The 24,526-nt window shown below is 31.6% G+C and overlaps 1 long non-coding RNA gene across 1 annotated transcript; it reads left to right on the plus strand.

The window, feature by feature from the left end:
* Nucleotides 1–649: 649 nt before the first annotated feature.
* Nucleotides 650–22,809, plus strand: LOC133319080 (uncharacterized). Its single transcript, XR_009752776.1, has 3 exons — nt 650–737; nt 1,467–1,629; nt 22,641–22,809. It is a non-coding gene; the product is annotated as an uncharacterized LOC133319080 (long non-coding RNA).
* The last annotated feature ends 1,717 nt before the right edge of the window (nt 22,810–24,526 follow it).

The following is a 24,526-nucleotide window of genomic DNA, read 5'->3' on the forward strand; positions in this document are numbered from 1 at the left end:
CATAAGTAGCTTAAGTCAGAAATAATATTAAAATTTTGAAGCGTTTAAAGATTAGTATAGAGATAATTAAATGCAATGTCAAAACAAGGCCGCGCATGAAACAAAGTAGTGCAGTGTCGTCCGTCACGCTCTGAGAAGTAGACACTCGCGAATATATTATGTTAATGTATACTTATTGTATGAATTATAACGACAACAAAAAATCTACTCTCATAACTCAACAACTGTTTAATCCTGTCAACCTCAAAGGCAATTCTCACTATTATTTGAGAAGCTACAAGCATTTAATTATTATCAAACCTTTTATCAGAATTAAAATCGTTGAAATTAAATCCTTAAAAGCACAATCGCCGGATGCCATCGGATAAGATCAGAGGGAATGTGAGCAAAACATCGAGAATAAGATTAAAAGATGCCTAGATTTAGTGCAAGGTCGCCGCGAGGCGGAAGCGTTACGGAGGCTGTGTTACGCGGGTGACTTTGAATTTTAAGATAAGCTAGTGAAAAAGCAGTAACAGGCAATTTCTTATAACTTAGGCCATCACTGTTAGGCACATGTGTCTGTATCAATATACAATATATATAAAATGATAGCAATATTTTCTGGACAATTCCAAAAATATTATTCTCAATCCAATGCGAGCTTAGTATTACATAGTGTATGTAGCGTATGATGTTCTCGTTGAAACTTTATTTCAAGAAGAAAGATAGTCGTTTTGTGCAAATCCCTCCCACAGGTGAGAATAAAATTCAATAATACATAAAATATAGATATTTTTAGAGTCGCTTACTGCTTATTTTTTGTTAAAACAAAAACCTCATTTTAATTGTCTTAGTTTGAACCCTTTTAAAACATTGTTTTTAATACCTGCCCGAAAACATGTTTATTTATGGGATAATTAATCAAAATTATATGCAATTAGCTAACCTTAATCATGTCTTTGTTCACTAATTTTTGTTTTATTTCAATTTAGTGAATCATGTTTTACATATTTAGATCCGTTTCGTTAACTCTTAGGGACTGACGAAAATTAACTTTGAAATTGTTTTGTATTTCCATGAGGTTTAATTAATAATTACATCGCTGTAACTCTTTAATTGTTTGAATATTTGTCACCAAATTTAAAATATCATTTCCACATAATACTTATAATTTGAGCATAGATCTCATTGTAATATTATGATTAAAGTCACGGTAATATCTTAGTGAAGTTAGGGTCGCAACATAATAGATCTCAATTGGTTTGAGTCAAGGCAGTGAGACAATGTTGCTTCGTGAGAATCATTGTGTGACATAATTCCTTATAATGAGATGTAATGTGTATGTGGTGCAAGGCCGGTTAGGAGGTTATACGAATGTCATACTGTCCTCTACTAGTGATTAGAAACGTGCAAACAAAAAAAATACTTTCTCATCTGATAAAAATATCCTTTTTGTGTTCTTATTGAATTTATCAACATTGTAGGTCGAAAAATGTATATAAAGAAATAAAGTTATTGACTCGGAAGTTGTGAATGTAACTAACCAGTGTTAATATAACAATGAGGGAAGTGAACTGTTTGTGAATACGACATAGATCCAATATTAAGGTGGACAATTCTAAGGAACAGATCAGTAAACGACGTCACGTAAGTTCCCATAAGTTCTTAGACGATTAATAAAAGTTGAAACTTGAAACTGAGCCTACAATTATATGGAATTAAAACAAACACGTGGTGATGTGGGCGGCGAGAGGCTCGTGTCCATTGTTACAGTTTAATATTAATTGCTCTTGATATCGTTGAGACAATTAATTGAGAGCGACTAGCCTTCTAAAATACATCATAACTTTGTATGTAGATCTAATTATTGTATATATTCAGAATATTAATATTTTTACGCCCGACATATGTAGACACGAGGTAATAACTGCTCGTTGAATACTTCAATGATATAGAAATCAACAAATTTCACTTTATATCATCTTTAAATCACAAGCGATAATAAACATTGTTATTGATTACGATTCTTATCTGTGGTCTCTAATCTGTTTTATTTTATTATAATGTCTTTCGATGTTTAATGAGCTCGCCTTTCTTGTATTGTATTAAGTTGTCAGTGACAAACAAAACGTTACGAACGTCAATGAATATCGAAGGTTTGTTCTTTGTAATATTCTTAGCCGTAACGTGAAACAACGTGAACCTCATATAGGTTTTGATATTATAGTGGTTCAATTAGTGCGCTCCACCCAATGATAGCGGCGACGTCGACACCCTGCGGACGAACCAGTACGATACTAATAGAAGATTAAAGCTAAACTTATATAAATAGAAAAATATAATGCCAAAGGTCTCAACTCTTCCATATAGAAATACATCTCGTCTATCTAAGAATATAGGACTAAAAGTTGTATATGTGTATCAGAAAACATTATATGTTCACCAAATCATATCACGTCGATTGATTATAACTAATACTGTATCGTATTAAAATATTTAAGGTAACGCCCATTCCGTGTTCGCTGTTCGGTCGTATTTCAAATAAGTTAATTCTGGTAATACGAGTCACTGTTATAAAAATACGTTTCTATTATTTTATGACCGTCTCAATGAACGTTCTGGCTGTGTGGCACATATTTGTGAATGGTTGCTTTGATGGGGTTATGATGTTTATTATCATATTATTTCATATCTATACTGACATACGTCGCTTTGTGTTTTTGGCCACACAATAGTATACCTAGAATCTATAATTGAATAAGATACATAATTTAATAAATTTTAACAACACACACTCAAAATGAATGGTATAGAAATTGGTTTGCAATAAAACAAATGTATCGATTTAGTATTCGAACGGATTCTCGTATAACGGAAACAAATCAGTCCGAAATCGTTTCAGAAATTACTGAGAAAAAACAAAAGATTGTTAATCGATTTTAATTCAATGTGCTGTATCTAATTTGTCAGTTTGGCCGGCCGTGTGTCCGACAATTAATCCAGTCCGATTTCGAAAAATATCAAACAATTTTATTTTGCAACCATCAAAAATAACATTCATCCTTCAGACTTTCAATTTAGAGACTATATTCTAACGTTTTATTGTTTCGGGATGATGTTAAATCCATGTGATATTGTAAAAACGTTGTGCTCTGTGTATTATTCATGCGTTACGTGTGTACTTAACAACGGCCATGTCTCAACGCGAGACTTAATGGTAATAATCAATTCTGGGCTGTTTTGGTGGTATATGTATTTAGAAGGTGACGACGGACAGATAACTTATCAGAGATAGTTTTTTTAATATTCTACAGCTACAAGAGGGCCGCCTGTTTGTTTGATATACAGATTAATAGCTCTGACTAATGTGAATCCTTAGAGTTAATTTATTTAAATATATCTATGTAGCGTAACTTGATTCAATTAGAAGGTAATAAAATTTCCTTTATTAATTTTTTTATTTAAAATCTTGTTGATTTAACCTTAGTTCCTTTATTCAATTGACGCCTTTCTTTCTCCGCTTTTTATTAGTGTTTATTTTAGCTTGTATTATTAATATTGTCACATCAAATATTATTTATAGATTTGTTAATAAATAAACTGGTTTTGGTGAAATTGAATATTTTGTGTTTGTTGGATACCGTGTTTGAAATAAGGGTGTTGGCTAACTCAAAAAAATCTATATTTCTTGTCTTTTAAAAATAATATAACAGCTGTAGATGAAAGTTATTTCAAACGACTTATTACCGTAGAAGTTGTAACATGAACAGAGAACAGTAGGACGTTTATGTTTTAAGGTGTTGTGTTTCCATAATCAAGTTTACTATTAATACAGAACTTTATAAGGAAAAACATTTGTTCGTTTCACATTAGAACTCGTGTTCCTATCGTTTAAAGAATTTCAGTTATGTGACTTCATGTGATGTTCAACCTATAGGCGTTCTCATATATGTGTGCATGCATGTTCCCACGTCAGCGACCACACTGTGTGCACCGAACACCGTTAAGGCCTCCTGTGTTGATCCGGAACTCAACGCTCGTAAACTGAGGTATAGCTGTGGCGAGATGACAAAATAACGTGACTTTAAATTGAATTTCCATTTCATAACAACACCTTCGTGAATATATCTTATATTTAAAGCCTTACTCCGGCACTTATAACGTCGCCTTGTTCGGCTAATAGTCGGATAATTATATTATAAAGATAAAAGCAGTATAATAATTTAACGGGTCTCTTTTTTCAACATCGAGTTTGTGAACACCTTTACTGATAACAACGACGTGAATTTGATCATAGAAAGTTCTAGAGGTCAATATTTCCATATAAAAGAACTCGAAAAGTATAAATATGAGTTACAACGACGACATCTAAAACTTGAAATGTGATTTGACACGGAATCGTGAAATACGTCACATCACAAATAATAAAGTAATTTTACGTGTGAGTAAATATGAGAAGAATTTTTGCTCGGCTTGCAATTAAGGTTTGGATGTGGTTTGAAAATGAGTGCACAAACTTGATCACTATTAACACCATCGCTTATCATAGTGAAGCGATCGCTGACATATAAGGGCGCTGTTTATCAAAGCAGCTATAAGCCTATTCCACAATTAGGACTAGCTCGCATGTAGCGCGACGTAGTGATACGAATCGCGTGATTTACGCTTCTGCGTTGCGATCTTATCACCAACACGCCAACGTCCTTTTAGGTAATGAGCTAGAATTAAAGATCGACTTCTTTTTGTCCAGTGAATCCTTAATTTAAATAATCTTAAGCATTTTGCATCGCATTTTATGTTTCTACGCACAGTAATTAGTTTTTATAAATAGTCTCAAATTAGAATTCTGTTATGGAATATATAACTAAATTTATACTTTTTCGTTCTAATTAAAACAAACAACAAATTGTGCATAAATCAAATTTACTATCGGATACTCTCGACCACATATGAAAGGTGTCATAAATAAAACATATCCAAACGCTTTAGGAACTGATTAGTCAGTGTTACAACCGTCTCATACTTTCTGTGTCTTTGTCTCCAAACCACATGCTATCAGATCTTTGTTGTCTGGATTGTGAATACAATTAACAAAATTGATAACATCCACCGATTCGTTAGAAGCCAATTTCACATTTGGACCTAACACAACAGGGGTCAGTTTGGCGTATTCCTTAATAATTGGCAGGAGTATTGGCGTGAACATCATGTCGTACGTGACACATGTAAACCGATAAGTCAGCAGTTTAAGTTGTGGTATCTGGAATTTAAATTCTATCAACGTTTAAGAAATTATTGTTTCCGTTATACAGCTTTAATATACATGAAATAAGCTTACGATCATCACAGTGGTAGCAAGGATCAATTAAACAATATATCATATTTTCTTACATACTGAGTGGCCTCAAAACATTTATACGTCAAAGTAATTTGGTGTTAATATTTAAAAAAAACTTTACAGTAGTGTTAATATGTTATCTCCTTTATGTACTAACTTGACACCATGTTATTTGTCACATTTAATTGCTCTTTGGCGTCCTAAGATCTGTCGTCACCTATTGAATGCCTATCAGCCAGAGGACGTCCTAATTAATTCACTACGACAAATAGTAAACAGAACTGCTAGTAACCTTGACTTCACAATTCGTCATCATTCCTTTCCTCGTTGAGGTCAATAGACAATGGCCACCGTTCGCCCCATCCTGGCCTTTACAAGCAACGTACCCTGATTACAACGGCATTTGAAAATAAATTTAATGTTGTATACTATAAGATTCATTTTGTATCGCAGCTTGTGGTGATAGTTGGGTTCTTTCAGTTGTCAATGGATATTCTAATGTGGAATTTGGAGGTCGCGATTGTTCAGATTCACCCAACAATATTGGATTGGTTCCAACCGTCGGTGCAACGACAATGCATCTTTGTTGGCAGCCAGCGAGGTCTTCGCCTTGGAGTATAGCTTCCGATCTGATAGCAAATAGGTTTATTGTTTAATTGTAACTAATCGCTACTAAGGCTGCGTAGCGTCCTTTCATTTTCAACTTGCGAATTAAATGCAGTTCCTTTTGTGTTATGTATTCAGTCTTACTTTGAGATATAATATTAGACTAAGTGCACAAAGATTTTCTATTACAACTAATTGTATTATTTTATGAAGTTTTGTTATAATTTATTAAATTAAAGTTTCAGTTTACAGTGTACAAAGTGTTGGAAAAATTGTTCAAATCACAATATCTAACACAAACACTAGAACATACATATGTTTTAAAGTAAGATCATATCTACCGCTTACATGACAGATTATATTGAATAAGTTTGATGTTTTAAATAGTTAAAGAGAACGGAACCCGCCCGCTAACAAATATTCATACAAGCAGGTGGATTAAAAAAGAAAGAGAGCTCGGACTTCATATTAATCGCAATAAAAGGCGGTGACAGCGCATAAATACGATATGGCGTATCGACGGTCGGGCGATCGGAGTTAGTAACAATAAGTAAAACGCTATCGCTGATCGACGAGCGCGCTTGTAAATCACTGAGCCAGGGCTGGCGTCGTGGACCGTGCTCCGGAATAAGATGCGAGCATTATTCACATTTTTAGTGAGGAATATTCATGAAGAAAAACATGACAGTTTAGGTCTTAGTCTGCATTAATAAAAATTATCACAACTTATCGAATTCTTGAACTCGATTGTTTCGCACAATTTGTGTTTTTTATTAGTTTATTTTGTTAATATATTTATAACGAACCATCGGAGATGTTCTAAGGCGCGGTATTGAGATAAACGGTTCTGTATCCAGTTACGAGGTCAGAACACAGTGAACTATTATTTATTAGGTGAAGCTAAACGATTGTTTGTATCAAATCGGAATCGTGCGAATAAATTTTTATTGATATTTTTAAGCGATTTATATCAATCGATTCCGAAAGATGTTCTGTTATAAATCTATATTGCGAGGATTTCGTACAGACGATTAGTGTTATATCGGAGAAAGGCGTCCGATATGTATAGCAATAATGTTTTTGTTGACTAACATTCATTTGCTCCATTTAGTGATATAGAAGGAACATAAATGTTAAATGTATATTTTTATTTCATATCGTATTATATGTTTATTGTGATGCATCACATTTTAGTGAGGTGCACGTTCGCTATATGTCCCTATGGTTGTGTGCTGAGCGGAGTCCCATACCGACCCGTCCCCTATCGCGCCACAGAGCAAATCACAAGGTGCCACTAATTGATATTATCTATGCAACTCCGCTTTAAAAAGTCAACACGGTATTAAAAAGAATACTTTTATATGTAATGGCCGGTTAAGTCGATGTCAGCAGGAGCGTATTGATATACATGAGACTATACTTGCAATATTGTATGGGAATGTTATATATGAAGAGTTATAATAATTTTAAACCGGTACATTTAAATACGGAATTCGGTAGTCTGCGTATAAATAATTGAATATAATTTTTGATATCTTTAAATAAAGGCTAAGCTTGTAATGCGATAATAGACATAGGCGAGTGCTAATACATAAACGGTCGACTGAATAATTTATATATGTTTGACACTAGATAAGTTAATGTTAATGTGTGAATTTAATAGCAGGACAAGATTATTAAAAATACGTTATAGGAAGCGTCAAATAAATCGCTCTTTATCAGAGATGAATGACATAATCTAGTTTCGGGTCATAGGCCATTGTTAATGAGAGGTTTCACCTTGAAATATTTATACACAGATAAACCTTATTTATTGCTTCGAAATTTAGATTTTTGATTCAAATTATGCTTTATGTTATGTATTATTTAATTTTGTTTTGCTAGTTTTTTTCATATATAAGTTCATTTATGTCGATATACTAAGGATAAGTAAAAAAAAGTCACAGAAAAACGTTTTAGGATATAAAAGCAACTGTTGCGTTTTTTAACAAAACTTCTGTATAGATAACAAATTACGGGAGGCTTTATCGCTGGATCTGGTGGCACAGTAGCCCGGGATAAGGTATCTAACGCGACATCACTAAAATAAATAGTGTTGCGCCCGACCCCAGGTTAACTATGCTATGCACCGCACTATTTCTAGCCGATTCATCGATATCGATTTTATATAGTGTTTAATGACTAATAATGTATCCGTTTATGGTACGATTTGTTATTGTTATTTCAACTGTTATTTTAATTACGGTACGTTAAAATAAAGTGGGAAGAGAAATTGCGAATGGGTACAGAGACTATTATTGTGAGATATTTTTAAAGAATATTTTTCTACTTATAAAAGTTCTGTTACCTTAATATTGTTTTATTTAACAGGATTATTATGATACCTAGAAGCAATATGTATACATACAATTACATCTATACTTGAGAAATTCCTTCGAGTGAGGGGCATTTATCGATACTTGCGAATTCATTTAATTGATGTGCAGCTGGAAAATTATGTATCTAATAATATAATAATAAATGAGAATATATTAAGTTTCATATCTTTTATTTATCATATACTACATATGCTATGATCATCCTATTAACGTGAAGTCTATGTCCGGGTACCACTGTCTTGTTATTCGAGCGGGTTAAAGTTACGATAAGCTCTAACAGCGCTTCACCTGCTTTAATTACGTTAAGTTATTTACAAACTTATAATTAATATCCCGTGTTTGCTCGCAGTCCGCAGATACGGCTATATTAATGGACATCTAACAATACATTTTCTATTAATATACAGGAAAAATAAATGATTGAAATCTGGTTACGACTTTACTTCCAAGTTCGTCGATATACAATAGTTAGAAGTAGGTATGTTTGTAATATTTAACCTAATGGTATAATGGTAGATCATCTTAAACGCAAATGTATGGGCAGAAATTAATTCTCATTTATATAAACAATCTGATAGAATGGAATGAAGCAATTATTTAGTTTCAATCTGCATATTTTGCAATTTGTAAATTTCAATATAGGACTAGTATGAAACTGGAATCATTCATAGGAGTAAATCAATATTTTATATACAACACCTGCTGAGCTCTGTGCGAGGTACTCAGCAAGCGGCGCCGGGGTATAAACAATATGATATAGCAGAATTATAGCATCGACTATGACGAGTGACTGGCGTTGTACTGTAAGGAACCAGCGCATTTTATTGATTTACCGATATGAAAGTAAAATATTCTATGACTATTCTAATTTAGTTCTGGATACACATGTTTCTTAAATAAGCTGCTGTGTTTCAATACTTGGGGAACATTTAAGGGATAAACGAAGTGTTTAATTATCTTATTCGGTATTATTACAGAAGGTTATATTATACCTAATGATTGTATAGTTTTATTATTTCAGATTCCATTTATAAGAATTTCCCATGTATTTTTAATTCAAGCAAAAATTTGTTTTCCATTGACGTCACTATAAAAATAATCTAATATAATAAACAATATTTTACTATTACATATTACATCCCGCTATCCGCGACATACCGCGACCACCCGTGTAGCGACACGCGACGCTCAGTTCGATTTACTGCGCATCGCCACAGCTACCAACACATACTATGATACATTGAGAATATTATATATTAAAACATATTTAATATATACCGAACAGCAGTTAAACAGACAGACCTAAATATGATTTATGTTTCGCTAAATCCTTGTACAGTTAACACAACCATTCCGTTAAAAATGATGCTTCCATTAACCTAAATACAGTTTGTATATTAAAATAATCAATATTAGTAGTGACCGTTCATAAAACAAACTAAACGTTTACGATCTAATAAATAACTATAAGTAAGGACGTAAAAAATGAGTTCAAAAGGTGGTCGTATATTAGAAGTGCAACCATCAACGTCCAAGCGTCATTCCAGATCGGTTTGGAGACAATAAACACAGATTTATTACGATTCAAATCATAAATAAAACGGTCACAGCAAATGCGGTCTTATTTTGAGCTATTACAGGGATATAAAGTGGTCTCTTAACGTTACATTGGATCCTAGTCGTAAATTGCGTAACAATTAATAGCATCTATTCTTATAAAAGAAGAGAGTGAGGGCGTTAAAAAATACTCCGCTGTTCCTTTAGTTTATGTTTTTATTTATATATAAGAAATAGTTTTGAAGAAAGGAGAAAAGTTTCGCCTTGAAAGTTTTAGCTTTTATCTGTTATTTGGTCTTTATTATAATTTACATAACTTCTATGAGGAATAGATGTCAGCGTTAGGAAAACTATCTTCAGAATCATCTCATCACTTGGTTTGATTTCTGTGAGTTGACACTTTTATTATATTGATATCGAAACTAAGTACTTTCCATATCATTTCTTTATAACAAGTAAGTACACGAAATGTAGGAACAATATATCACTTCAAATTCTTGTCAGACCACAAACAATTTTAAATATGTACATAAAAACAAAAACAAAAAAAAAAATTACCATTTAGTTATAGTTTTAGAATGTGTGTGATTTTTTTTGTAGGATAATGAACACCAATTGAATTTGGTCGAATATTACTTAAATGCAAAATAATAAATTCTTTTTAAACTTCATGCATTATAAAATTATTTTTTTATGAATAACCTTCCGAATGCTTGTGTAAATATCAGCTTACAGTCGTGGGAACTGTTCGTGTTTAAAATATCAGTAAATTATACTATATAGTCACATAAAACAGATTTATCAATAAATTAAATGTATTTTTTTCATTGATATGATTATGTGCATCTTAAGTGTGGCATAAATTGCAACGAAATCTATGAAAACAAGCGTCATAAACTTAACTTTATGTTCTGTTAAAAGTACGGTGACCATACGTTTATGGGTTTGAGAATCATGATTACATTTTATACCTCGATTGAGTGTATACGAGCAAGATTCTATGTTTCATGTATTTAAAATTTGCAAGAACAAAATGCTTAATTCATCGTAGTATTAAGTACTTAACGTATTATTAATTTAATGGTTTTGCTTTCTTTGAAAATGTTTCGTTTACAGCTAGCTTATGAAACGATTTATAAGTATATGTCTTAAATATAAACTGACTTGTTCTATCAATAGTCACTTGAATCTGTGTTAATCTTTAATATTGTCACCATACATTTACGGTTTGATCTATAAAACGTCAGCGTATTGTCCTTCTTGATTCCTCTCTTATCAATTTGATGTCGCACCAGTAACGAAGAAAAGTCGACGTGTGTGGTCATTTTATTTATTGTCCCAAAATATAAACAATATTATCGTAAACAGACACACATAACTCTGATATCTTACTGCCTAAATGAATAATTCTATGAGGATTTAAAGTGCTTTTATTTTTTTTATCAACCAATCGCTATATATTTTATATAGTCATACATAGTTAGCTTTGCATAGTTCTTGCTTGCATCCCATCATTTAACTTTTTGACATGGCCAGTACATCCAGATGGATAAAACCTAATCATGCAAATAATATTATTAATATGTTGCCAAGTCTGCATGAATAATTCCGTTCAGCAAGCTTTTTATTTCCTCAGATTGATCTTATTGTTTTGTTCACGAATACAAAAATATACATTTTCTGTTTATTACAGTTATTAAGTATATGTTAGTGTAATAATTATCTTCGCATATATTTTTAAGGTCGCATATTATTTATTAGTGAACTTTAACTTTATAGTGAATCACATCGAGTCCGTGTTACAAAACTGGTTGTCTAGTTGGTGACCCATTGTCTGCGGTTGCGTGGGTTGGTTGCGCAACCACAATCCTCAATTGTTTTAATTGATCTTTACAAATTATGTAAATCCTTAACGCTTTATGTGATTTTGTTTCTGAGAAAACATGGATGAAGAATTAAATCATACAGAATTTATATCTTAACTTAGAACTTTTTTAATCAATCAAAATGATTCATATATAAGTTTTGTCAATTCAAAATGTACATCGCGGAGTACAGAAGCGCACAATCCCCTTCTAATATAAAATATGTTGAATTTTATATAGAATAAAAATGCGTTTCGAGATACGCTTTCATGTTAACGTAATATAATCGACGTAAGGCCAAGCAAGGTTGGAAATAAGGATATCTGGGTTCCGGAAGTACTAAAAAAATAAAACTAATTGCTAGCCATCCATCACTCCATGCATTTGTCAGTTGTGAACGCCGACCGTTTATCGATGATAGATCTGTGCTACCGTACACAATGCTCACCACCTTCACTTATCTCAACGCTAAAGGCGATAATTGAGTGGCAGAAATAATGACACATCTGTCAAAGGTTTGTGATTATTTAAAATATGACGTGAATAGACATTCTAAACATCACAATCTTATAGTATAGTATATGTTGCCGACAAAAAACAGTTTTCAATGGTACTCAATCTAGATTTGATATTTCTTATTTTAACTTGTATTATTTTATACAATAACAATTCATATTGGAGACCTTTTAAAAATTAAGTATGCAAATTTTGACGACATCCGCCTCAGCCTCCCAGGTATGGTAACGTAACAAAAAATCAATTCATTTCTGCAGTGCGTCGGGATAGCAATAAATTAAAATTCCTCCTAATGTAAGATGATATCTGAAGATGTTCTAAAACAAAAACAATGACCAATATGGCGTTATAAGTGTTGTTCCTTGTAAATCACGAAACGAACACGGCCGTAATAATGTAAATGAATACTCAGAAAATATTGAAACAAAGTGAACTTGTGACCTGTTACAAGAAGATTTCTAACTATGTGTTAGGAGCGATGTCGGTGGAACAACGAAGACGAGTGAGATCAGCTTTACTTATGATACTTTCATGCTCCCTGACATTATATTTAAAAGTAAAACTGTACTTATTTTGAGAAACACATGTTAAATATCGTCTTACATCTAAAGGTAGCTCTGATAGAATAAACCTTTTCTAAGGGTTAATAAATTTATTATATATAAACTACAGTGTATGCACTTGGTTAAGATATTATTTTTTATTTAAAAATGTTGACCGAAGGTAAGTTAATTTTTCTATCTCACGTATATGTAAGGGGTTGCGAGAGGTAAGCTTCGAGAGAATAGTCATAGAATTTTCTGCCATCCGTCAAGAAAATGTACATCTTAGTACGTGTGGTCGGCTCAAGAGCCAAAATATACGCTATATTTTGAGAAATCGTGCAATATTATTATATTATTTTCATGGAGAAGCAATCCGTGATTAAAGTGTTTGACATCAAACTCGAGAGGAAAGAATAATAATTGAGCTATTTATTTATATGAAGTAAATAAAGTCAGTGCTATTTTTTTTGGTAGTGTATACATCCGCTTGGAGTATAATATGGCGCCCAAAGTGTGCCTCAAATATTGTTCGTGTTATGTTTGTGTGAAATTTTTAAACAAATTGTGGAATGTCATTGTTTTATGAATATTCAATAGATTGTTTGCTCGTACCCGTCCGTGTCACAAGATGAGGTGAAAGGCCAACATATATTTTGTGTATTGTTATTTGGAATATGTAATTTTGTAACAGAAAATACTAAATCAGAGATACTTTATTTGTTACCGAACGCACTCAAATCTTAGCTAACGGTGTCCTGACAGTATTAACATCTCGTATATTTATATGCAATTCGTAATACTAGATTTCATTGTCCAATGTTACGTGACAAAGTTCTGTTATTTAAGTTTTAACAAAATTTTTGTTTACCGACTTTATATCCCGTTTGGACTGCTATAGTATTTAATAACCACATATATATGTGACCGGAATTCACGCAAAACTGTAATTCATATAGCTTACCCGACTCCTAAGAGAAGTATTAGCGGGCATATTGCACCGGGCTATTGTATGCAAATACAAGAAACGTGTTCATTTCAGAGAAAAAAACGACAACTTACACTACCGAATCGCCGCAAGGAATTTTATTTTATATTATCGCGGTTACACGGCCAGCTTTAGGGTTCTCTAGTTTATATTAAAGTATTATTATGATAGCAACTTAACATATATACAGTTTTTAAAACAAATACAGACGAGGTTACGAGAAGTTTAATTGGTTATCTGAAAAGCTGTTTTGTTAGACGTGAGGTAAAAGAAAAATTTATAAATATTTTAGTGATGAATTTTTCTCGTTTAAATAAATTTTATATATAGAATATTTTTTAATTTTGTTATATATCTTAAGTATAGTGTTCGTCGATTGTGGCAAAACTGAATTAATTTCGACGGAAATCAACGGAAGAGTTGCACGACTTAACTCAGGTGTAAAGTCACGTTTCCACATATTGTATAATTTATATATACATATAAATATATATATAGAATATCTTTTTATTAATTTTTTTTTGATTTAATGAAACTGTGATATATTAGTAAAATAGGTTATAATAAGTATTGAATTTAATTAAATTAATACTATAAAAACAATGTTTTTTAATGTTATAAAAGATCAAATTAAAAATAGAGCTTTTAATACTGAAATATCATTATTTTATATATTTTTTTTTTTTTTATATTGAGGATGTTTATATTTAACAGTCTTCTGATTTAAGAACCTATAATTTTAAATAATTTTCACATTACTGTTACTGAGTGGGCTCAGTTATTCATCAAATGACCCAAAATTATAGTCAAATCAATTTAGCGTCTTGACTAAAACGTCTATTAATTCAAATTTATTATGCGTTCAGCAAATCGTTATTCGGAAAAGATATAAAAAAGCATCCTCTATGGAAAAGTAAACATATCTCAGATTGACACATGCACGTCAACAATCACAAACGAGGATTTTCGAATACAAATTGTGAGGTTGTAGCAAAATAATAAACACAATACAGCTTTTCTGTTCTCAAGACTTTAGCAATTAAATCTCGACGTATAAATAATAAAATAGTTCGCCTTTAGAATATGTCAGTTCGTGTGTGTGCTCGCTTTACGAGGCGGTGTATTACGGCCATGTAAAACTGCGTTTAACTGCTCACCTCTGGTATGCGTGTGCGCATCACAAAGATCAATAGGTTAGTTGAAGTGATATTTTTTGAAGTAAAATTTAACACGAACTTGGGATAAAATAATATAAACTATATAGAAGAGGGAGCTTTGAATAATGACTTCATTTGTTGAAAATGCCAAAAAAATGCCAATTTTCGTTACATATGGATAAATATATAGTTGTAAATAAATACATATAGTATAACATTTCACATAAATATATTAAGTTGAATATTATAATGTCATAGTTATTCTGTCCGTATTATTCTTTGCAGAATTCCTGAGCGCGTCCAGTTCAAACTTTTTCAAAATAGTTCAAATAGCGAAGTGGCAAAAACTAAGCATTGTCAAGAAAGAGGCGCATTGTTATATTTACGAGTGTGCTTTCAGAAAGACGGCCAATATGGACACTTGCGACATCGGAGTAATATTGCGACCCCATGTCACACCCTTACGTTCCACCATCTTTTATTTTCGTTCACATTGTTATGTATAATTCATTAAAATATCAATAATTTTTAGTGATATATATATGTTATGCCGCCATTTCTTTTTTGCTTCATACCTGCGACATAATTGTCTATGTACGAACGCATGTAGTCGCAAGTATGAATCGTGCTATGTTTATGGTTGCAACACATCAGAGCATAACTTTAGCCTCAAACATCGCATTTGAACTCGGCTCGTAAACTTGCTGTTAAATTGTAAGTAATTGTAGTATGCCTTTAAATGTATTTCGTCTGTTTCTATGGTGACTGAGGTAATGATTTCTGCAAGGATATAAAGAATTATTGTTATATTTCTTCTGGTAACAAATTTCACATAAAATATATAGGAATGAATGAAAAATACACACTTATTTCATAGGCAAATGGTAGTGCTCGCCGTAAAATATCAAAGTAGTTTATGCAGACAGTGTCGATTGTATTGAATTCTTTCAACTTTACGATAACCATGGTAAGTGAAGCTCGTTTTTCTAACATATTCCGAACACCGACACTAGTAATAGAAAATCGATTTTTTTCCAGTCGGCGGGCGATCGCGCGTTACGGCTTTTACCAGAGTCAAACATAGCTAGTTAAACATTCGAAGACAAATTTATGGAAGTTGACGCTCGCTTGACGTGTGGGAACAAAAGCTGTGCCTTATTTGATCGCTTTTAATAGCACGTTCGAATTTAGTTAGCGGTATATGTTAAGAATTTCGTACTAAATGTTTATTGAGAATTGTTTGTTTTGTCTTTTCTTTTGAACGTTTTAGAACTTCACGCCTGTTGCATTAAAATCAATATATTTTTGTAGTTTTAACTTTTTAAAATTATATTTTTATACGCATGATTGACTTACGTTTGCGAATAAATTAATACACACTGTAACCAAAGAGGAAAAGATGGTCACTGAGTATCATATAATAAATATTATATGTACGGGTTAGCAAGCTGTTGAAGCGTATGTAATACGATACTTTAATGAGTTTATACATTTCTATGTAATTAGGTATAACAGGCAACCTAAATACATACCTGCCACTTGAATACTAACAAGAAGCGCTCGCAGTGTTTTAGATCTTTACTTTATTACAATGATTTCAAAGGAGTGGAACATTTGAAACGTATCTTTATATTAAAAAAAACATATTGATTAAAAAATCTAATTCTATCTATAATAATATAAAGGTCTATATAAAAAGAAAATTTCTTTTTACGGACTCATATGTGGTTCTCCTTAATTTAGGAATTTTGTGTCTACATTAAATATCGTATAATATATATGTATATATCCTAAATGTAAGCAGTCATATAAATATCTTAGTATACTTCTTTATCTTGACCATACGTATTATGGTTTTAATTTCATATAATTACTACGATATCAAATATCGTCCTCTACTTTAATGAGATTAAGATAGATTATTAAGAAAACATCTTTCAGACATTTGTAATAACGTTTACATTTACTTGTGCAGATATAACTTGGTAAATAAAGCAAATACAACCGGTCCATTGACAAGAATATGACCTTTGGGCTAGAAGAATTAAGCATTACATTTCCTTGAACGAGAACCACCAGTGGTTCGTACCAAAAACGCTACTGTACTTACATTGAAATGTAAATATATTTTGTACTTGTCAAACGCATGCTAGATTGTCTTAATGTTATGCGTTGTCTCAATATAGCTATTTTATTAGAAATTAAGACGAGATTATAAGTTAAGACGAGATTATAAGTAAAGACGAGTTAATAGCATACAAATGAGATAAGATAAGTCGGTTGTCATATTAAAGAAAGTTCTTTTTATTGGTTTTTTTACTAGATACGGTAAACGCCGTCAAAATAAACGACATTTACAAACATACTTGCTGTAGTCTTGACGTTTCTACTACGAGCAAGTGTACCTACACTTGTATTTTTCTGCCAGTCCCAAATATAATCTCAAATTAAAAACAGTTTCAATTCAATGTTCCCATTGCCGGGGGGCGTGTCCTGCTAGGGTTAAACAAATATCATCGGGGCCGAATATAATGTAATAAATATAATTTACAATGTTTATTCGAGTGTAATCTCGTGCTACGATCTCGGGGCGACTGAACAGAGCCGAGGGTACAGACTGTCTTGTCATAGAGGATGACTGCGGAAAATATTACATTTATGTAACGATCCTTCTCAAATATATATATGTATATTGTCTGTCTTTAACATAAATTATATTCTTGAAATTTAACTCCATGTAAAAGCCTAGATTTTTTGTTCGAAACATTAGAGGCGTGGTTCGTTCGAACTAGAGGTCAGACATCGTCGGAATATATAAACTTTCTGTGTTTGTGTAGTCTGTGCCAATTATAAAAGAAATAAAATCGTTAGCGTTACATATGACCTGGGCAGTTCCAGTCAGGTTGTTCAAATATATCTTATCTCGTATTAAAGAAATTATTAATTAAACGCGCTAATTTATGATGTGGGCTGGACGGCTGGGTCACCGATCGACTAATACATATTCCTTAATAAATATCGTATCGAATGAAATTTCTCGGAACTTTATATTAAAATATATTATTTCACTAATAACTCCATCCCTTGATTGTATAGGATAAAGTTATTAAAATGATATGTTATGATATCTAAAGTATGATGACGTTACAGAAACATGATTTATGACTTCTATTGAAAAAATAAAACGCAGAAAAATACAAGCCGAAAAGTACAGGTTGTGTAAGGGCGGCATATATATATGTACATATATAAGAATTGAAATGGAATCGTTTGTAATAGTTAGTTTGTCAAGCAACAACTCTAACTAAAATGAAATGTTTTTCATATCTAAAGTATTACGGTGTTGGATAAAAAATGTTGGATAGATAACTCGTGACACCTGCGACAAACGGCGACGATTGAACGACGCGTGCGGTCGCCAACTGTGAACCACATTATGCAACGTATGATTATTAACATATTCAGTAGGTTTTCAAATAAAAATAATATAATAAAAGCATTAAAACAATATCTTTTTTGTATTTTAAACGTAGTTTCTATGAAATCTACAAAGAATATATATAAACTATTAGCAAACTGCATCCTACTGCGAGCTTGCTTAATGTTAGATACAGAATTTAAAATTAACATGCATTTGTAATTATTATTTATCTTTAGTGTATACACCCACCCAGACGAAGTCGTAAAGGCGATACGCGTTTAGCGCGGGACAAATGTGCCAACTCGATGCGCGTGCGCATGCCATATGTCAGTTGTTCACTTGCAAATATATCCCTGTGATGGGAATACCTACATTAGATGATTGTCACGTCATTTATATTTCAGATAATGTAAAATAATAAAGAAAAACTATTCTTCCTTACGAATAAATGATCCTAGAGAATATGAAAAGTATTAAATTTCAATAACAATTTGAAAGACATACAATTATTTTAGTAAGGTTGAGGAAGGTTAAAGTCTGTAAATTTTTCAATTTAAAAATATAATAAGCTGTATCGCTATCCTCGGTCAGGTTCCATTTGATTGCGAAAGTTTTATTAATCTCGGATGAACTTTCTTGACTTTGTTTTATATCATTTGTCATTACTCTCATAATACTAAAACTAAAAGCGGGCGACACCACAATAAACAATGATTGCCCTTAACCTCCTTATGTAAATGAGTTTGTTGCTCATTATTAAAATTAATATGAGTATATATCTTATAACGCACGTACAGCTGTAGCTACAGATTCAAATTCAACTTTGTTTCAGTTAAGGTTCTATTGTTCTAAACTTTTAATCCTTTTTGTGTTGGACTCATTTAGTTCCTTTCGTGCTAATATATTCTTTTGCTGTGATCCGTATCCTTTATTTATTAGAAATTTTGGATGAGAACTTTTTAAGATTAACAAGGTCACCGTTTCGGTTACTATTCATATACATCTTAATCATTGAAACTACAAAATGTTAGTACTTATCTTATATTATAAAAGTGACTGTCTGTCTACTACATTGTTATCCTTAAACCAGAGGAATCATTAACTCAAAATGTATTCATGGGATTATTAGTATAGGGCATTTTACAAAAAATACCAAAAAGGAGTATAATATTTTAATCAATGGACAAAGTTAGAGTATGTGTCTAGTATTCAATATTATTATAATGTATAGTGCTGTTTAATTATAACTTCAATTATAACATAGCTCATGTTTAGGCAGACTTGTATATAATGTGCTTTCAAGCGTCTAAATAATTGAAAGCAGATTCAGAGTTGATGTAGGCAAGGTGCAGTGTCGCGCTGACTCATAACAGAGAGTGTTGGATGTAATTGATAATATATTCCGATATGCTGATTTATCTGATCCTTAATTATACCATCGGAGGTGTAGCTACTGATCGCTGATTTACTATTACTACGGGTTTCGAACGTTAAACTGACTTATGTAGGCTGCGGATTTGAAGTGTAATATGATATAATGAATACAAACATCTACATGTATAATTTTAGTATAGAATGCGAGTATCTAAGTTGGTAATATCTTTATGTGATTTTGTCTCTTATACATCAACTGATGTTGCCTTATCAGTTTAAAATTTAGATGACATTTACAAAGTTGAATGTTACTTATCGTTTTTAATACAACTTGCATAATCACCCAAACATAAAAATATGTTTGACTCATTAATACAGTCATAAATATATATCAAGTGCTACGTAATTATATCTGCATTTGATTTATTTAATATCAATAAAATGTGAGTCATTGTAGTCTCAATAAATTTTAGAATACCAAGTTCATCTCGGCTAAACATTAAATTAAATGAAGGTGTTTATTGATGTAATGTTACAAGGCTATTGCTATTAAAGTCTTAGTGCGATCAGTTGTATCGTGAGGTCTAATTTTATTGTCATTAAATTTAATATTGTACGTACGGTGTTTTTATGTGTCTGTTTTTGTGCGAGAATATTATAACCTTATTTATGACATTAAAGCTATGTTGAGCTAAACTTAGAGAATAATAAATAGAAAATATGTATAGAATTAAGCACTTTATAAATTTAACCGACGTATCGGGACTGAAGTGAAGTTTATTAAGTTTTCGTATGGAAATCTTGAAAACGTTTTTTAACTTTACTACGTTTTTTTAATTATTTTAACTACATACTCCCGACGTTTGCTGCACAGTAAAAAAATTAAATACGCGTAGTAAATCCTAAAATGTTAGCTTCCTTTCAGTAATTCTAGATTGATGTTTAAAAATACTAACGATTTTTCACTCTTCTAAATATAGTAAAGCATCTCAAATGCTTACAATAATAAGCTAAACATTTGTTTGATTTAAATTTATTTTTATATATATATATATGTAAATTTCTAGCAAACAAACAAACGTTGCATTCTTTCTGTCGTAAACTCTTCAATTATGTTAAACTCACGTACCCATTATCATACTCCTAACATTACTATATCCATTTTGAATAAACAATGTCAATATTGTCACCTGTTTTTATTGCTATGGGTTTAGGGTTTTCCGTTTTCGCCGCCATGTTGCGGGCATGAGTCCATGATTGACAGTACAATGTGTAAATGCAAATGTCCACCAACCCTCTGGACATTTGAATATTTTTATAACGATTAAGTTGTTTTCATTCTGGATTTATGTGCATTATTTAAAGTTTCTTTGTGATCCTTTTTATATACTCTATTATAGAGTTAGCTTATGATTGGTATCAAGGAACGTTTTACGAAAAGTGCATTTTATTTTTAAGAACGTACGAAGACAAAGCACAATTTTTTATCGGAAAAAAGGGTGATAAATGCGAAAAGAAAAATGAAGATAATTTTTCTTATTAAACATACGATAAATGTATTGATGGCGTAGATGAATATTTCTTTGTTTTCTTCGTGGTTGTTTATTTATAATAATAGAAGAGCGTCGGCAAGTTTATTTTTTATATTTTTATTTTGTTATGTATGGAATGGTGAAAGATATTATAGAAAAAATATTAGGACACCCATTATTATGAATTTTCGTCCGAATGCTTTATACAATACGCCAAGCCGTCTCAAAGTTAAAACAAACCGAAAATAAAACCAAAATATATGTCAGTATTTGTCCAGAGTCAGATTAGTTCCAAACATTCAGTAGCGTGTGTTTGTCTTTTCACAAAGTGCTGCTCCTCACCTTACAAAGCAAACATATCTCAAGCGAAACACCAGCCGTATTAAATTTCCATTTGTTTATTTTTGTATTAATTGGATATTGATTATCATACCTCTATATTATTTTCATATTTAGCTCTCTGAGGTTTACACTAATTGTTGATTGCTATCATTATTTCGCACTAATGATTTAAGTTTAATTTGTAAATGAAGGGACAAGTGTATTTAGTACAGTTTACTTATGTTTTCATTGTGTTAAGAATAAAACAAAGATATTTTATGAAACATTTGTTAAATAATATATAAAAACAACACGAATCTTATTCGTCTGTTTGTTTGTAAGCTGTTGAACCCGTCCTGCCATTTGCTCCACAAATAATGTGCTTCGCTCGAATGGACGTACGTCTTCAGAGGTGTAGTGTTTTATTTGTTTACGATGGTAATACTAATCATACTTTAATATTTCATATTGAAGGCACCAAACGACATATTTGTGATATTAACAAAAAGACAACAAAAACAAAAGACAATAGTTTCCCAATATTATAAAGAAAGAACCTATTAAGAAACCACTTCAAACTTTACACAACTCGTTAGAGATATAACGTTTAATAAATCGTTCTTATGCCACCAATTTCAATCCATTTTTATGAACTAAATATTTTGACAAATGATATTATATATAGCATTTTTTAATAATGGTTGAATGAAAAATATAAGTAATGTATCAGCGTTAGACGTGAGTCATAGCATTTCATAAGTAACCTTCCACCCACGCGGATTCGCTCTGAATGAGATTACTCTCAACAAAACTAAATTAATCAAATGACTCATTGAAGAGCTAAAATATTTGATCGGCTCAAGTCACACCGTATTTGGAGAAGGCATTAGTTAATTATTGTATTGAGTAATTTGTAAATATTTCTTTGAATTTGCATAAGTTAAATTTTTATCGAACTCCTCTTAGTTTAGTTCACTGAGCCAAATATTTGGTTTCTGATCGAAATAATATATCAATGTGGATAATAAATATTAATTATTATAGTGCCATTATTCTTTCGCAGGTTGTTTCACAGACGTGGGATACTTGGCGAGATACAATTTCATTGTTGTGTTCAAGGCTCTTATGATTAAATTAGTGAGCGTCTGAAATAAAGGTTAAGTTCACATGCGAGTTTGGAGTTTTATTTTAATGACTCCGCATCTATAGTGTTGGAGAAATGTATTGTAACACGAAGGCTTCGAAATGAGCTATGATAGAGCCTTTTCTGCTAATTTATTTATTTATATACATATTTAATATATATTTATATACATATTTAATTATTCGATATTTATATTTAGATTACATAAAAAATTTATACGAAACGAAAAGCTTCTTGTTTTCCTTGCACTTGAATTCATTTTTAAGACACAGCTTTCCTGATACCGGTACGAAAATATTTGTTGATCCATTACCACGATCTCATAAACCGTAACTCGATATGGAAATACCGATTTTGAGAGAAATTTGGGTTAATCGATTTTATCTGTGATAATTAGAATGTGGGTTTAAAACTGTTACGGACTAAGGAAATGTTGTACTATGAATATATCCAAATATGATACTGGTGTGAAATACAGAATAAATGATTTTATGATTAGAGAGAACGCTTTATAGAAAAAGCGTTGAAGCAAAATTAAATTACAATCGCTTTACTACCTGGCGTCCGCGGGTCCTCTGTGATATCGGAAAACTTCTTTTGCTTATATTTGTTTTATATTTTAATAAGTAAATGCAAAATTTATAAAAAAAATTATAAAAAACTAAAACAAATTATATTTAAATGTATGTTGCAAGTGTACTATGTTATTGAATTTGTATGCTTTTAGCCAAAATATTTTATGCTTTTTTAAATTTTTGGTTAACAGTAATAATTTTATCGATACCATAGGTATAATATATGTAGACAAATGAGTTTTGTTTCATAAAAGAGGCTATAATGTATTTCGTACATTAATCTATGATTTACTATTGGTTCTAATCCTCCGATCAATATTACCTCAGCTGACTGCGTTAGACTTTACACAAAGGTTACAATGTCGTATACTCAATAATGCAGGAGATTTTTATCGTGCAGTCGTTGTGAAAACGATGAGTCGATCGATTACTACCCATACCGCAAGCTTTAACATTAACCACATTATGTAAATTGACGTATCACCTTACACATAGGCAAGACGAGTGACTAAATAATAACCTACCTCAAGCCAAGTTCAAGCAATACGGTTTTTGGTGTGACTATAAAACCTCGAATAATCGATATAATTGTAAAACTTATAAAACGTACAATGAGCGAAAAAGTTTTTAATAGTTCATCACACAGACTTTATAACGGTCGTATTAAAATAAAAATCAAATTCAGAATTTATTATAGAGTAATGGCATACAGAGTTCAATGGCCGCGATGGAAAAATACAAATAGCGTCGGGTTAATACACTAGTATGTAATAATGTTTCCTGTCACGTCGCGAAACGAAGAGATCTGCGTTAAAAAGTGTTAAGACCGCGCGTGCCCGCTCCTGCCTACAAAATATATTTGAATACTGATGTCAGTGTCGTCGAACGTTCATCACTAGTAGTTGTTCAGTTAGGACATCGATATTAAGGTAGGAGCACAATGTACAAAAGAATATTATGAGTCATTGCTCTGATAGCTTTTATTATGAACGAGAAATAGCTACCGCTTATACTACTGTACTATGTTACATAAAGCGTTCGGAAAATTATTGACTTTTTGTTAAATTTAATCGGTATTTTATTTAAACTATTGTTTAAGAGAAAAGTTGATTTCAATTTTTTATAATATTCAATGTGTATGTTAGGCAATCTGCAAATAGTATAAGCGTGGTATTAAATCAGAGCTTTGTCTGTACCCTTATAACTAGATTTAAATTCAAAGCGTGTGAT

The sequence above is a fragment of the Danaus plexippus genome, chromosome 12 (assembly GCF_018135715.1).
Source record: "Danaus plexippus chromosome 12, MEX_DaPlex, whole genome shotgun sequence".
NCBI lineage: Eukaryota > Metazoa > Arthropoda > Insecta > Lepidoptera > Nymphalidae > Danaus > Danaus plexippus.